Genomic DNA, 12230 nt, shown 5'->3' with positions numbered 1-12230 from the left:
AAAATAGGCATAAAGGGACTAACAACCAAAGGCAGCATAGATTTTGTCTGGATCCTGACTCAGACAACCAAGGAAATCTGAGTATGGACAGGTGAGACCAAAGAATTACCGCTAATTCTATGACATGCAATAGTGACAATGTGGTATGAAAGAGGTTGTTCTTTCTAAAATAGATATATATTAGATTATTTAGGGGCAAAATGACAGGATATCAAAGGTTTGTTGTAAAATACCTCAGGAAGAAAGAACAGGGGGAAGAAAAAAAAGAAGAGGAAAGGGAAGGAGAGAAAGGGAGAGGAGATGGAGAGAAGGAGAGGGCGGGGGGGGGGGGGCAGGGTGCCAGCTTGGCATAATCTTGAAATCTTGATGACTGTTGAAGCTGGGTAATGTTTATATGGGGCTCACTGTACTATTCTGTTTGAAAATATGCATAACATCTTTAAATAGAGGACTGCAATACATCATGGTGGATATCCTAATAAAGACAGGCATAAACACTGAGGGAATACAGAGCAAAGAGGATTTGTAAGAACCAGAAAATAAACTTGCCAAGTTTATGGGTATCTTTAATGACACATTCACAAATAATTGCAGCAGGTCCTTGAATAATGTCGTTTCATTAAAAGTTGGTTCTTTATAACGTTGATGGAATGACCGAGAAACTTAACTGTCGCTTGTATCAATCAGCCTATGGTAAGTTAGTTTCATTATATATCATTTCACTTAAAGTCGCAGAACTCATCAACAGCGTAAAGTGAGGCCCTAGCTGGTTTTGCTCAGTGGATAGAGCATTAGCCTGTGGATTGAGGGGGCCCCAGGTTTGAGTGCGGTCAGGGACAAATGCTCTGTTTGCGAGCTCTATTCCGGGTAGGGGGCGTGCAGGAGGCAGCCGATCAATGATTAACTCTCATCATTGATGTTTCTATCTCTCTCTCCCTCTCCCTTCCTCTCTGAAATCAATTTATATATATATATATATTTTTTTATATATTTTTTTTTTAATGTAAAGTGACAATATAAGGTGGGAAACAGTAAGCACAGCAGGGGAGCCGTACTCACCAAACCTCCAAGTTCAGAGGACGGTCACAAAGTGTTCCTGCTTCCCTTAGTGTTTAATTCACCACACAGACCTCTCTCAAACACACAAGGCCAGAATCCTAGTTTGGTTGCTCACTAGCTTGTGTGATAGGAGCAAGTTTTAACCTTTCTGAGTCTCTGTTTCCTCATCTGCAAAATGGGAATAACCCTACTTACTTCTTCAAAGGGCTAATGTGGGGATCTAATGATATAAAGAACAAAAAGTCCCAGCACAATGAACTGTATTCCATTTCTTGACTCTCTAAACACCAGTGACCCTTAGCTTGGGGAGGACTTAAAAGATTAGCAATGTTCAGACCAAACCTTCTTGTACCCATATCCCACCCCTCTCTCCAGGGTCAAGTCTCTCTGCCAAGATGGCAGAACCTCTACCCTTCAGTGGCAGGGAGTAAAAGGGCCAAGCCCATGGCTGGGAGGCTCACCCAGATGGGGGTGTAGACATGGTGGAGAGAATAGAGACAAGCCACTCCTAGGCAGAGGGGGATTGCCTGTACCTGTTCCTCTGCTCCTTACAGCTGCAGGGAATGGGCTTCCAATGACCATAGCTTTAACCAGCCCTAGTCCTTAAGCTGATTTATGCTAAAGTGTAACTGTTTGGGTTATTAAAATAGCCAGGTTATTTAAAAAGCATAGCAAAGAGAATATAGTCAATAATATTGTAATAACTATGTATGGTGTCAGGTAGGTACTAGACTTATTGGGGTGATCACTTTATAAGGTATGTTAATGTCTAATCACTGTGCTGTACACCTGAAACTAATATAATATTGTATGTCAACTGTAATTAAAATTTTAAAAAAGCCTTTCATGCCCTAGCCAGTTTGGCTCAGTGGATAGAGCATTGGCGTGCAGACTGAAGGGTCCCAGGTTTGATTCTGGCCAAGGTCACATGCTTGGGTTGTGGGCTCAATCCCCAGTAGGGGTGTGCAGGAGGCAGCCAATCAATGATTCTCTCTCATCATTGATGTTTCTATCTCTCTCTCCCTCTCTAAAAACAATAAAAACATATTTTAAAAAATAAAATAAAAAATCAAAAGCCTTTCACAAGGTTGCCACCCCTAACATACACACACACACACACACACACACACACACACACACACACTCTTAGTTTCAGGCCCCTGCCTGGAGATACAAGTAAATAAAATAAATAAATAAATAAAGTGTAACTGGTTGGTAGTAAGCTAATCATGACTTTCTTTTAGAAGAGAGAGATAAGCAGAAAGCCAGAGCCCTAGCCCTAAAGAAGGAAGGAGATAGAAATAGAAAGTGATGTCATTTTTTTGAAGGTATGCTCAGATTGTAACTCTCAATCACCTTATAATCATAACGGGTATACTCCAACACCTACCACCCCCCCCCCCAAAAAAAAAATACAAAAAAACCTGGAATCAGTCCTAAGGTAGAGGTTATTTCAGTTAACACAATTCTCTTAGACCATCCCAGAAGCCAACTCTCAGAGGTGAGACCCGTCCATGGCATAGGCAAGCTTTGCCCCCAAATAGCTCCAAACACCAGTCAATCCCTTCCCATCACAGCCTGACAAACACCAGCCCTCACCCTTGATTGGAGGACAGGGTGGGCAAAGGGACCCGCAGGCTGAACAATCTGGGCTAACCTGAGTCCGTTCAAGCGCCACGAAGCATCCCCTGAATCGTGGGCAGAATCTTTTTGGAGGCCGGGAGCCCCCATCGGCACACAGTAGGGCCATGATCACGGCGCAGGGCACCCCCCTTCCACAGCCACAGGGCAACCAGAAGAGCGCTGGTCTGAGCTCTGGCAAAGCTAAGCTGGGTCTGAATCCTGGCTCGGCCATTTTCTGTGTGACCCTGGGCACTCACCCTACCTGCGGCTGTTTCCCCATCTCTAAAATGAGGAGGGTGCAACTCTGAGTTTGGGGAGAGTAATCACGAAATTGACTGCACAAGTACCACAGGGCAGGAGCTGTCTCCCAGCCAGGACTTAATAAGTCTTTCTTCTCTCTGCCTAAAGGTCAATTTTTGCTGCAATTAGTCTCCAGAGCATCAGGTGAGCTGCCCTGGAGACGTGAGGTCCACTTGTTGGGCTCACTTCCCCGGGGAAGGGGACAGGAGCAGAGCTGGTGCAGGTGCCAGGGCAACTCCCCCTCCCCCCCCCTCCCCCCCCCCCCCCCCCCGCATGCAAACATTCGAGGGCCAACCTGCCCCTGGCTTCATTTCAGAGGGACCTTCACCCTTCACCCGAACCACAGAGGACGGTAGTGAGCAGGCAAGAATGACAGCAAGAGGGTCCACGTGCAGCCGAGGGGCCCCCGCAGAGCCGAACGCACCTCCGAATGAAAGCTTGTTGGCTCTAAGAACCCAGGCTTCAGAATAAACAATGTGGACGGAGGCGCACGTTTACTCTGGTTTCAACACGCCTCTTCCCCATCCAGCAAAAGCCCTTCCCAGCTTGGCCACGGCGATGAGGCGAGCCCAGGATAGAGTTAACCCCACGGGCTCCAGCCTGGAAACCAGGTCAGCGGCGGCGGAGGCTGCGGGCAGGACCCTGCATCTCCCCAAGGCCGTTCGGGCGGGCAAGGTGGGCGCCGCGGACGCCCGGCAGGGGTCCTCCCGGGCCTGGGGGTGAGCGCGGGCTGCTGGGGACCACCGCGTCGCGGCCCCTCGGGCCACGCCATGGCCCCAGACCCGGTCCTAGCCCGCAGGCGGCGAGGCCACTGACATTTGGCTCCACTTAACTTCCTGTTGTTAAGGAGGGAGGGTAACACGGGGGGGGGGGGGGGTGTCAGTGAAAAGCCAGGAGAGAGCGTGAAAGGCGCGGAACCCAAATCGTGGGAAGCTAAGTTTGCAGATAATCTTCCGCCCGGGTGGCAGGTCGGCACCACCGGCGCATTGCGCCCACTCCGTGCTGCCGGTTGGGGTTTTTCTAGGCTTAGAATTGCTGGGTTTGGGTGGTGGCGGGCAGAGTAAGAGGTAGTTCCGGGCACGATGGGAGGTTTTTTTATTTCGTTCTAAGCCTTCAGAGAGGGGTCGGTGCAGCCCGGCCTCCTGGGCAGCGCCACCTGCTCGCCGGGTGCCCAGTGGGTCTGAGGCAGGAGATGCTGCCGCCGCACCTGACCCTCCCGGGCGCCGGCTCGGACTCAGACTCCAGGCTCGGCTGGCACGGTCCCCCACCCCGTGCCCGTCCGCCCGCCCACCTCGGAGCCGTGCGCTGTCCTCCTTACCGACAGCCTTGCTGGCCACTGAGCCAAGGGCCAGCTCCTGCCTTCGCCTCGGCCTCCGGCGCAGCGGTCAGGACTCGCAGGCCGCCTGCGGAGCTGGGAGCGAGCAAGACGCCCCGCGCAGGCTTAGCCGGGCGAGCGCCCGCAGTTCAGCGCCTCGCGGCCAACGGGGCTGGGAGCCGCCCCATCGGTGGTGCGGCCTATGACAAGGCAGCCGGGGGCGCGGCCCCGCCCGCGGCCCGAGGGCTGCGACCAATGGCAGCGCGGCTCGGAGCCCCCCCCCCCCCCCGCTCCCGACCGTCTCCGCCCCGGTGGGGCCAGCTGTCACCGCGGCAGCTGTGGGCGCACGTGGGCTGCAGCTGGGCCGGTGCTCAGGGAGCGGCCGGCGCTCCCACCCGGACCTGCACAGGTTTGAGACCAGTGGAGAGGGCCGATGTGGGCGGGGTGTAGCGATGCTGCGAAATGAAAGCCCAGGTGCTGTTATGCTACTGTCAAGGGAGGAGTCAAGGGCTGGCCTCCTGCTCCTTAGCTTAGGCAGCTGGAAAGCAAGCAACCTCGTCCCCTTTTGGACTTGGGGAACAGCTGTGGGCCTCCTCCTTGCTTTCCTTCTTGGCCACTCTGGGCTTCAGCGAACGCCCTGCTTGCTAGCTGATAGGCTCTCCCCCTCACTGGACTGCCTTTGCTTAGAAGAACGATGGTGGGAAGGGGGAGGGGGTGCGGTGCAGACCACCTACGCTACTTAAGAACCCTCTTCTCTTGACCTTAATCTCTGCTCTGCCCCTTCCCGGGTTGCCCATACTCCCAGGAGCACCATTCACAGGAAGGACAGTGCAGATGGTGTGGGGCCTATGAGGGGGTGGGTTGCAACTTTGCAAACTGTAAATACAGCAGACACCTTGCAGTGATTCATGAAACGAGGATCCCATGGGCAGAAGTCATGTCTTACTCACCTCTGGGAGTAGGGCTCATCACAGGCTTGGCCCAGGGTAGGCATCAATAAATGTTCTTGGAACTGAGCTGATGCAGTGGGAAGAAGAACAGGCAGACTTGGGGCAGGAGACGGTACTGTGACTCCAGGCTGCTGGAATTTTCATAGCACCAGACCACCCTGTGGGAAGACTGTGTGCCCTTGCAGGGCAAGTACACACAGAGCAGTTTGCCCCATCAACCCTGGGGGCATATATTTTTTTTTCTATTCCTTACCAAGTGATTCTACTCCAGGCCTTTTGGGCTCATTTAATCCTGACAATGGGTCTGTACGGCACGCATTCTTGTCATCCCCTTTTGCCGATGTGGAAACTGAGACTGGGTAAAGTAACTTGTCAAGGGCACATAGTTAATAAGTATCAGAGTCTGGATCTGAGCCAGGAGCTATCTGACTCCACATTGTGCAATTGGGGCTTCTACAGCCCTGCCCATGCCTCTAGAGTGTGGGACAGGCCAGGTCTATTTCTGAAGGAACCACGGTGGGGCCTGCCCTGCCCAAACATCTATGGAGCTCGGGGCTGGGCACTGTCAGAGACAGGAGTTGAGACGGGCATGGCCCCGCCTCATTTACAGAGTGATAGAGGGAAGCTGAGACAGAGAAGAGCTTTAGGAAACAGTGTTACCTTTGCCCCCAGCACAAGGCCTCACTGGATACAAAGCCTCCTGCTTCTGGCCTGGGCCTGAGATAACCATGTTGGCGATGGAAATGCAGACAGCTCATTCATTCATTGCACAAATGCTACTGCGAGCTGGATGTGGTTCCTGTGTTCCTATAACTTATAACGCAGCTGATAAATAATCAGAAGTACATGGTGCTATGGAGCTAGCTGTATTTTTTTTTTAATAATTTTATTTTTTATAATCCCCATCACCTTGTCTATGGCACAATGTTATCCAATTAAACAAATTAAAGACTACTTTAGGAACACTGTGAGCCAACCAAGTTTTGTAGAGATAGCATTGCTCAGCACAGTTCTAATGGCTCAAAAACTCAAATGTATCCGTGAGTTCCTAGGACCTCTGCCTCTTCTTGTCATTCCACTCCCAATATTTTTAACTCAGGGGGCTCAGGTCAGAAAGACCCTTGCGAGGTGGGTCTCAGGGCTGAGAGGTGAGCTTTTCCTTAGATGCAGGGCAAGCTGGGAGGTGATGGGGGGATAACTGCATGGAGGGAGATACGCCTTGGGACCTTTGAGCCAGTGGTCAGAGCCTGTCCCCACCACACACAAGCCACCTTGCTGGCCATTTCCCTGTGGGGTGGAGAGGCACGGAGACAGGAGGTCCCAAAGCCCCTCCTCTGGACAAAACAGTAACCCTGGGCTATCCTGCTGGTCTCTGACTGTGGGAGTTTATACAACTGAGATCATGCAATGTGAGAGCGGACCCTAGAGAAAATACCTAGGCCCCTCACTTAATCGATTAAAGAAATAACAAACAACACTAAATGGAGCCCCAGAAACGGGAAGGCACTTGTGAGTACCACAGACTACGGGAATGGGTTCCAACGCCTCTGCCCCACGCTTAGCATGCCAGGCAAACTCCACGTCCTTATGCCACGACTCGGGAGTCTATATTTAATAACCACCTCTTCCCCAGCCCACTCACTAGGATGGTGAACGTGTGCTTGTGAAGGTTGTCGGGGAGGTGCAGATGGCCACATTAGCATCAGAGGGAGGGAGGGAGAGAAGGAAGGCCCAGATTCATCCCTAAAAATATCTTCATCTCAGTCAGACTGGAAGCAACAGGCTTCAACGCCACTATGTGTTCCTCCCCAGGAAAAGGACTCTGGGTGAGGGGGGGGCGGGCGGGGAGGGGGCCTTTATCCTCTCTGGTTACCCACCTCACGATGTTCCCGGAGGGACGCATGGGGTGTTGGGCTTGGCTTCCTTTTATATGCAGCCCAGCACGTCGCTTAAAGGAAGGTAAACGTTGAACTAAGTGAATTCTTGCTACGAAGATGTTGTGTAGCGAAGCCAGGGTGCTTCTCGCAGTGTTTGGTTGGCAGGGAAAAGAGTTGCCACCAATGCCTCACTCCCTCCAAGGGCAAAGGGGTCCATGCCCTTGGACCTCTTCCTCACGCGCAGACGTCCCACCAGGAAGGGGTGAAACAGTGAGCGGTTCCCACCAGCTTCCTCCTCAGCTGCTGTCAAAGGGCGCTGGGCTTCCGGAAAGAAGAGAGAGGCTGGTATCCAGAGTCCAGACCTTGCTGAATGGGGAGAAAAGGCTGATTGGCCCCAGGCTACCTTGGGAATTATCTTTGGAGAAGGGCTTTCTAAGCCAGGAAGTAGAAACAGTGGTACCTCCCCAAAACACGCAGGAATGTGTGAGAAGCGAGATCCCTGGGGCCTCATTCCAGTCTGATATCCGGATAGGCCCAGAACACACTATTTTTTTGTGAATTAGACAGAAAAGGTCTCTAGGAACTTTCCAGGCCTATCATGCTTACAGTGGGTTTTCCAGAGACAGTTTGGGGAAGAAAGGGCACCTGTCAAAGTCAGTAATACCCTCCGAGGCACCACAGCACTTTGGGGAATGTGGGCGTGTTGGCAGCAATGGTGGGAAAGTCGGTGCTGGGGAGCTGAGGTTGCAGGCAGGAGGTGATGTGCCAACCAGAGCAAAGAGAGAGAGATGCCGAGAGTGGGTGTGCAGAAGGGGAGAGGAGGGGAGACACAGGGTCACGAAGGAACGCTAGCCCCAGCCTCAAATAGCCTGGTGAGATGCGCGCACACACACACACACACACACACACACACACAGCTAACTGTCAAATCCAAGGGCATAATTCTAGATGCAAGAGACTAAACAATGGCACAAAAAACAATGCACCCTCACGGCAGACTGGGCCACACCTGCAACCTAGGCAGACTCTCGCTTATGCGAACCTGAAGCCCATTCCAGAGCACATTGCGGTAGCGGAACGGAGCTGGGGAGGCAGCTCCGGAACCCTCCACAGAGTAGCTGTCTAGGGGCAAGGACAGGGATACTCTCCTCTGTGATAGCCCGTGGAGGGGACTCACTCAAGCTCATCTGTCTGTCTTTCCATCATATATCCACCCCACAAATATGTACAGTGCAGGTATTCTAAGAGACATCATGACCGAGTCATTAGTAGCACAGATTCTGAAGTCAAGATGCCTGAGTTTGACTCCCAGCTCTGCCATTTGCTGGGTCACCTTGGGCAAGTGACTTAACCTCTCTGTGCAACAGGTTCCTCACCTGTGATACCGGCATAGTAAGGGGGAGATATGTGCATAGAACAGTGACTGGGACATAGTAAATGATAAAGAAGGGTTTTTGAATTTAAAAATAGGGGGCTGAGGCCTGTCTGGTGTTGTTCAGTCATTAAGAGTGTCGGCCCATGCACTGAAGGGTCACAGGGTCAATTCCCAGTCAAGGGCAAGTACCTGGGTTGAAGGTTCGATCCCCAGTCCTAGAAGAGGTGCATGCAGGAGGCAACCAATCTCTCTCTCTCTCTCTCTCTCTCTGTCTCTCTCTCTCTCTCTCTCTCTCTCTCACACATTCCCTTCTTTCCTTCCACTCTCTCTAAAAATCAATGGGGAAAAATATCCTTGGGTGAGGATTTAAGAAAAAAACACACAAAAAACTAGAGTTCATAAGAGGCATCATTTGATCAACTCCAGGTTAGGGACGTGGCCACTTCCACTACTAACCATGTGTATATACTAGTACCTCTCAGCCACACTTTGAGGTGCATACTATCATCAGCCACACCTTAATGATGAGAAAATGGAGTCTTGGAGAAGTGAAGTCACTGGCCCGAAGTCTCCCAGGAGCCAGCATATGGTGGGATGAATCTAACTGGCTGACTCCAAATGTGATCTTTACACCCTCCTCACTTAAGACTGGGCATTGCTCCAGGGCTGGCCAACCAACCATATAGCCCCAGGGGTGATGGGTCCAACAGACATGCATATGGTCCAAGCAGATTCCTTCCTCAGGATCAGCGTGTGGATACACCTGTGAGAGAAGCTCTCTCTTTCCACAGAAGTCGGGGCTTCCAGGTAACGTGCTCCATGTACAATAGAGGAGACCAGACTGTAACAGAAGAGAAAGCATCTAGAAGTAACAGCCCCAGTTCTCTTTCTCTGCGATTCCCTGGCTCGGCCCTCCTCTGTGTTGGCTTTGTCTTCGGGCTGGTTTTCCTCGCTGTAGCCAGTGCTAAGAGCTCTTGCTGCCACAAGCTACCTTACCCAGAAGAGAACGTACCTGATCAAACATTCCAAGCAGGAGTCTCAAGATCCACTCTGAATGGACTGGCTCCATGCCTGCTTGAACCCCTGCCACAGCCAGAGGACTGGAATGTGCTGATTGGCCGTGCCCGTCAGGGCTCCTGCCTGGACCTGGGGTGGGCTCAGTTTCTTCTGAGACTCACAGGCTGCATGGTAGAGAGGTGCACACCTGAATGGAAGTTGAGAGCGATTAGGACGGGAGGAGGAGGGAGAGATAACTATAGGTTGGGAAGGAATAGCAGATGTCCTGGTGTCCATACGTGCCCCTGGCTTTCTATGGCAGGCACCTGTGACTCTCTGCCCACGGGTTTTCTCTAGCTCCAGCAGCTCAGACGATGCACAGGGCCGGCCAGAGTATCAGAGATACTGGAGCAACCTTTAAACAAGGGTGGGCAAGAGTTGGTGGATTCATGCCCTAAATGTCTCGCCACGCAGGAGGGATATCTTGGAGGTGTGTGCTATCTCTCTGTCTGTCCCATAGATCCCCAGCAGGATTGAGCCCCAGGTGCCCTCAGCAGTAACCTGCTCATTAACCTACCCTCTGTTGGTGTCCCTCGGTCACTTCTCTGTCACACTTCCCCAGTCCCATGCTGTGCTTTGTGAGATTACTTCCCAAATAAACTGCTTTCACCCAAATTCTTATCTCAGGGTCTACATCTGGGGGGACCCATCCTAAGACAGTCGGATCAGCTCACCTGAGCCCCTGACCTTCATCACCTTACAGTGAGCAACAGCGTGACATTCAATGTGCATTGCTCGCACAGCCCCAGCATATAGGAGGTGTCAGTAAATGTTTGTTGGAGGAAAAAAGAGAGGAACCTGCTTAAAAACAAACAATCGGCTAAGCAAGGTGTTTGAGCCGAAGTCAACAGAAGAAACGTTCAAACCTGTGGAGAAATTTTATGAGTTTATTTAAGCCAAACTGACGACCATTGCTGGGAAGCAAAACCTCATTGGATAAAATGCTCCAGAAAAATGGCAGTTTTGCATCTTATTTTATACATTACAATCAAAAGAGGACGCATAATTGGGCCACATGAAATTCATTGGTGATAGATTAGGGAAACAGGAGAAAGCAAAGTGGGGAACCCTTTGAGATTAGATAAAAAGTAAAATGATAGACACATCCTTCTTTTACTTCGGTGGGTGCAGGGTAGTTAACAGTCAACTATTCACTCAGTAACAATGAGAGGATTTGTGGTTTCAGCTCTGGGCCTGATTTTGTTTTGAGGGGTCCAGAAAGAAAAAAAAAAAAAGCTTTGCTAATGCAAAGGCATGTTTATCAGGTATGTTATCCTGGACGCAAACAGAAGGGCTCAGTTAAGGTGAAGACTGAGCTTTGTTAGGGGAAAACACTGCCCTAGGGAATGACTACCCACCATGAGCTGCTTTTAGTTAAGAAGCTTTCATTTTAGATCATACTACGTGGTGACTCTAGGTCTCTGAGTTTGTCAGGCAGCCCGCCCCGCCCCCCCGCCCCGCCCCCAGCTTGTCAGGTTTAGTAAGTGGCCCCTTCACATCCATACCGCCACCCACTGTTCTCTCCAAGGAGCCCGGATCAGAGATGCAGAGGCGGGCCCATGTGAACTCAAAGAAGGAATGTATGCTTTTCCCCTTTCAGAAAGTTATCCTGACCTCCTCTTCTATTGTCAACTTCCCACTGCCCCACCCCCTCACCCCATTAAGCTTTGCTCTAAGTTCCGTGCATTTTGTAGCAGATAAATACATTTTAATTAAAATTAAATTCCTGTCCAACTGCTTTTCTATTCAAATCTTTCCCCTAGAGGCAGCTTAGATGTCAAGAGCCCACCCAGTGCCCAGCCTCTAATCCATTCAGAAGGGGCCATTCTCCCCCAGTCAGGTGAGTGGGGTCTGCAGGAGCATCGGACTGTTCCGGGGCTGGAGCTGGAGGCCCTGCAGAGGAGCCCGCATCGCCTTCACGGGTCAAGTTCCTGTACAGCCTGGGTTTCAGCCTCTGCTCTCCCTAACGGGGTGATTTTGAGCAAGCCAGGCGAGGGAGATAATAACCCTACTTTGTGAGAAGAGAGCATAAGATCAGACGAGGGAACGTACACGAAGGCACAGTATTGGCCCCGATTACATGTTAGTTGCTTTCCCCCCTATCTGTGAGTGCAGTGGTTTTGTATTGTAGCAACTTACTGAGCTAGAACTGGGTTTCCCAGAACTCCTTTTTCTGGGTGCTTCCATGTTAGCACTGGCCACCAGGGACATTTGCACGGGGTTAGAAAGGTGGCAGTGACAGCGGGCTGTGCACTTGGGAGGTCAGTGCAGGGCTCCGGGCACCGCTGCTGTGCATGCATGTTGTTGGTGTGGGGCAAGTGCCAGGCACCTAGACACAGCCTCCCCCAGCTCACACAGGTGCTGGGATTCCTTCCGCTCCTGTGAGCCCCAGGCCCAGGGAAGGAGACCAGTGTTCACTGAAGCAGGCAGGCGGGGAGCGTGAATTCTCTCTTCGTCTGCCTTTTGTACCTGTTTAGGCACTCAGAGGATTGGGTGACTTCCAACCGCCTGGGGAGGGCCATCTGCTTTACTTGGTCTACAGATTCAAACGCTAATCTCATCCACAAACACCGTCACAGACACACCCGGAAATCATGTTTAACCAAATATCTGGGCATCCTGTGGCCTGGTCAAGTTGACATAAGATTAACCACCACACTTGCAGAAACCAAAGA

At 51.4% G+C, this 12230-nt stretch overlaps 1 protein-coding gene across 1 annotated transcript in view; it reads right to left on the bottom strand.

Moving 5' to 3' along the window:
• MICAL2 (microtubule associated monooxygenase, calponin and LIM domain containing 2) overlaps positions 1–4446 on the bottom strand; it is a 206111-nt gene extending 201665 nt beyond the window's left edge. Inside the window, exon 1 of the mRNA XM_054724629.1 lies at positions 4301–4446. The gene's annotated coding sequence lies outside the window, so the exon portion shown is untranslated. The remainder of the gene's footprint in view (positions 1–4300) is intronic.
• Between the last annotated feature and the right edge of the window lie 7784 nt (positions 4447–12230).

This window comes from Eptesicus fuscus, chromosome 13, assembly GCF_027574615.1.
Source record: "Eptesicus fuscus isolate TK198812 chromosome 13, DD_ASM_mEF_20220401, whole genome shotgun sequence".
Classification (NCBI taxonomy): domain Eukaryota; kingdom Metazoa; phylum Chordata; class Mammalia; order Chiroptera; family Vespertilionidae; genus Eptesicus; species Eptesicus fuscus.
The sequence above is the reverse complement of the archived record's forward strand: the minus strand, read 5'-3'. Positions and strand labels throughout refer to the sequence as shown.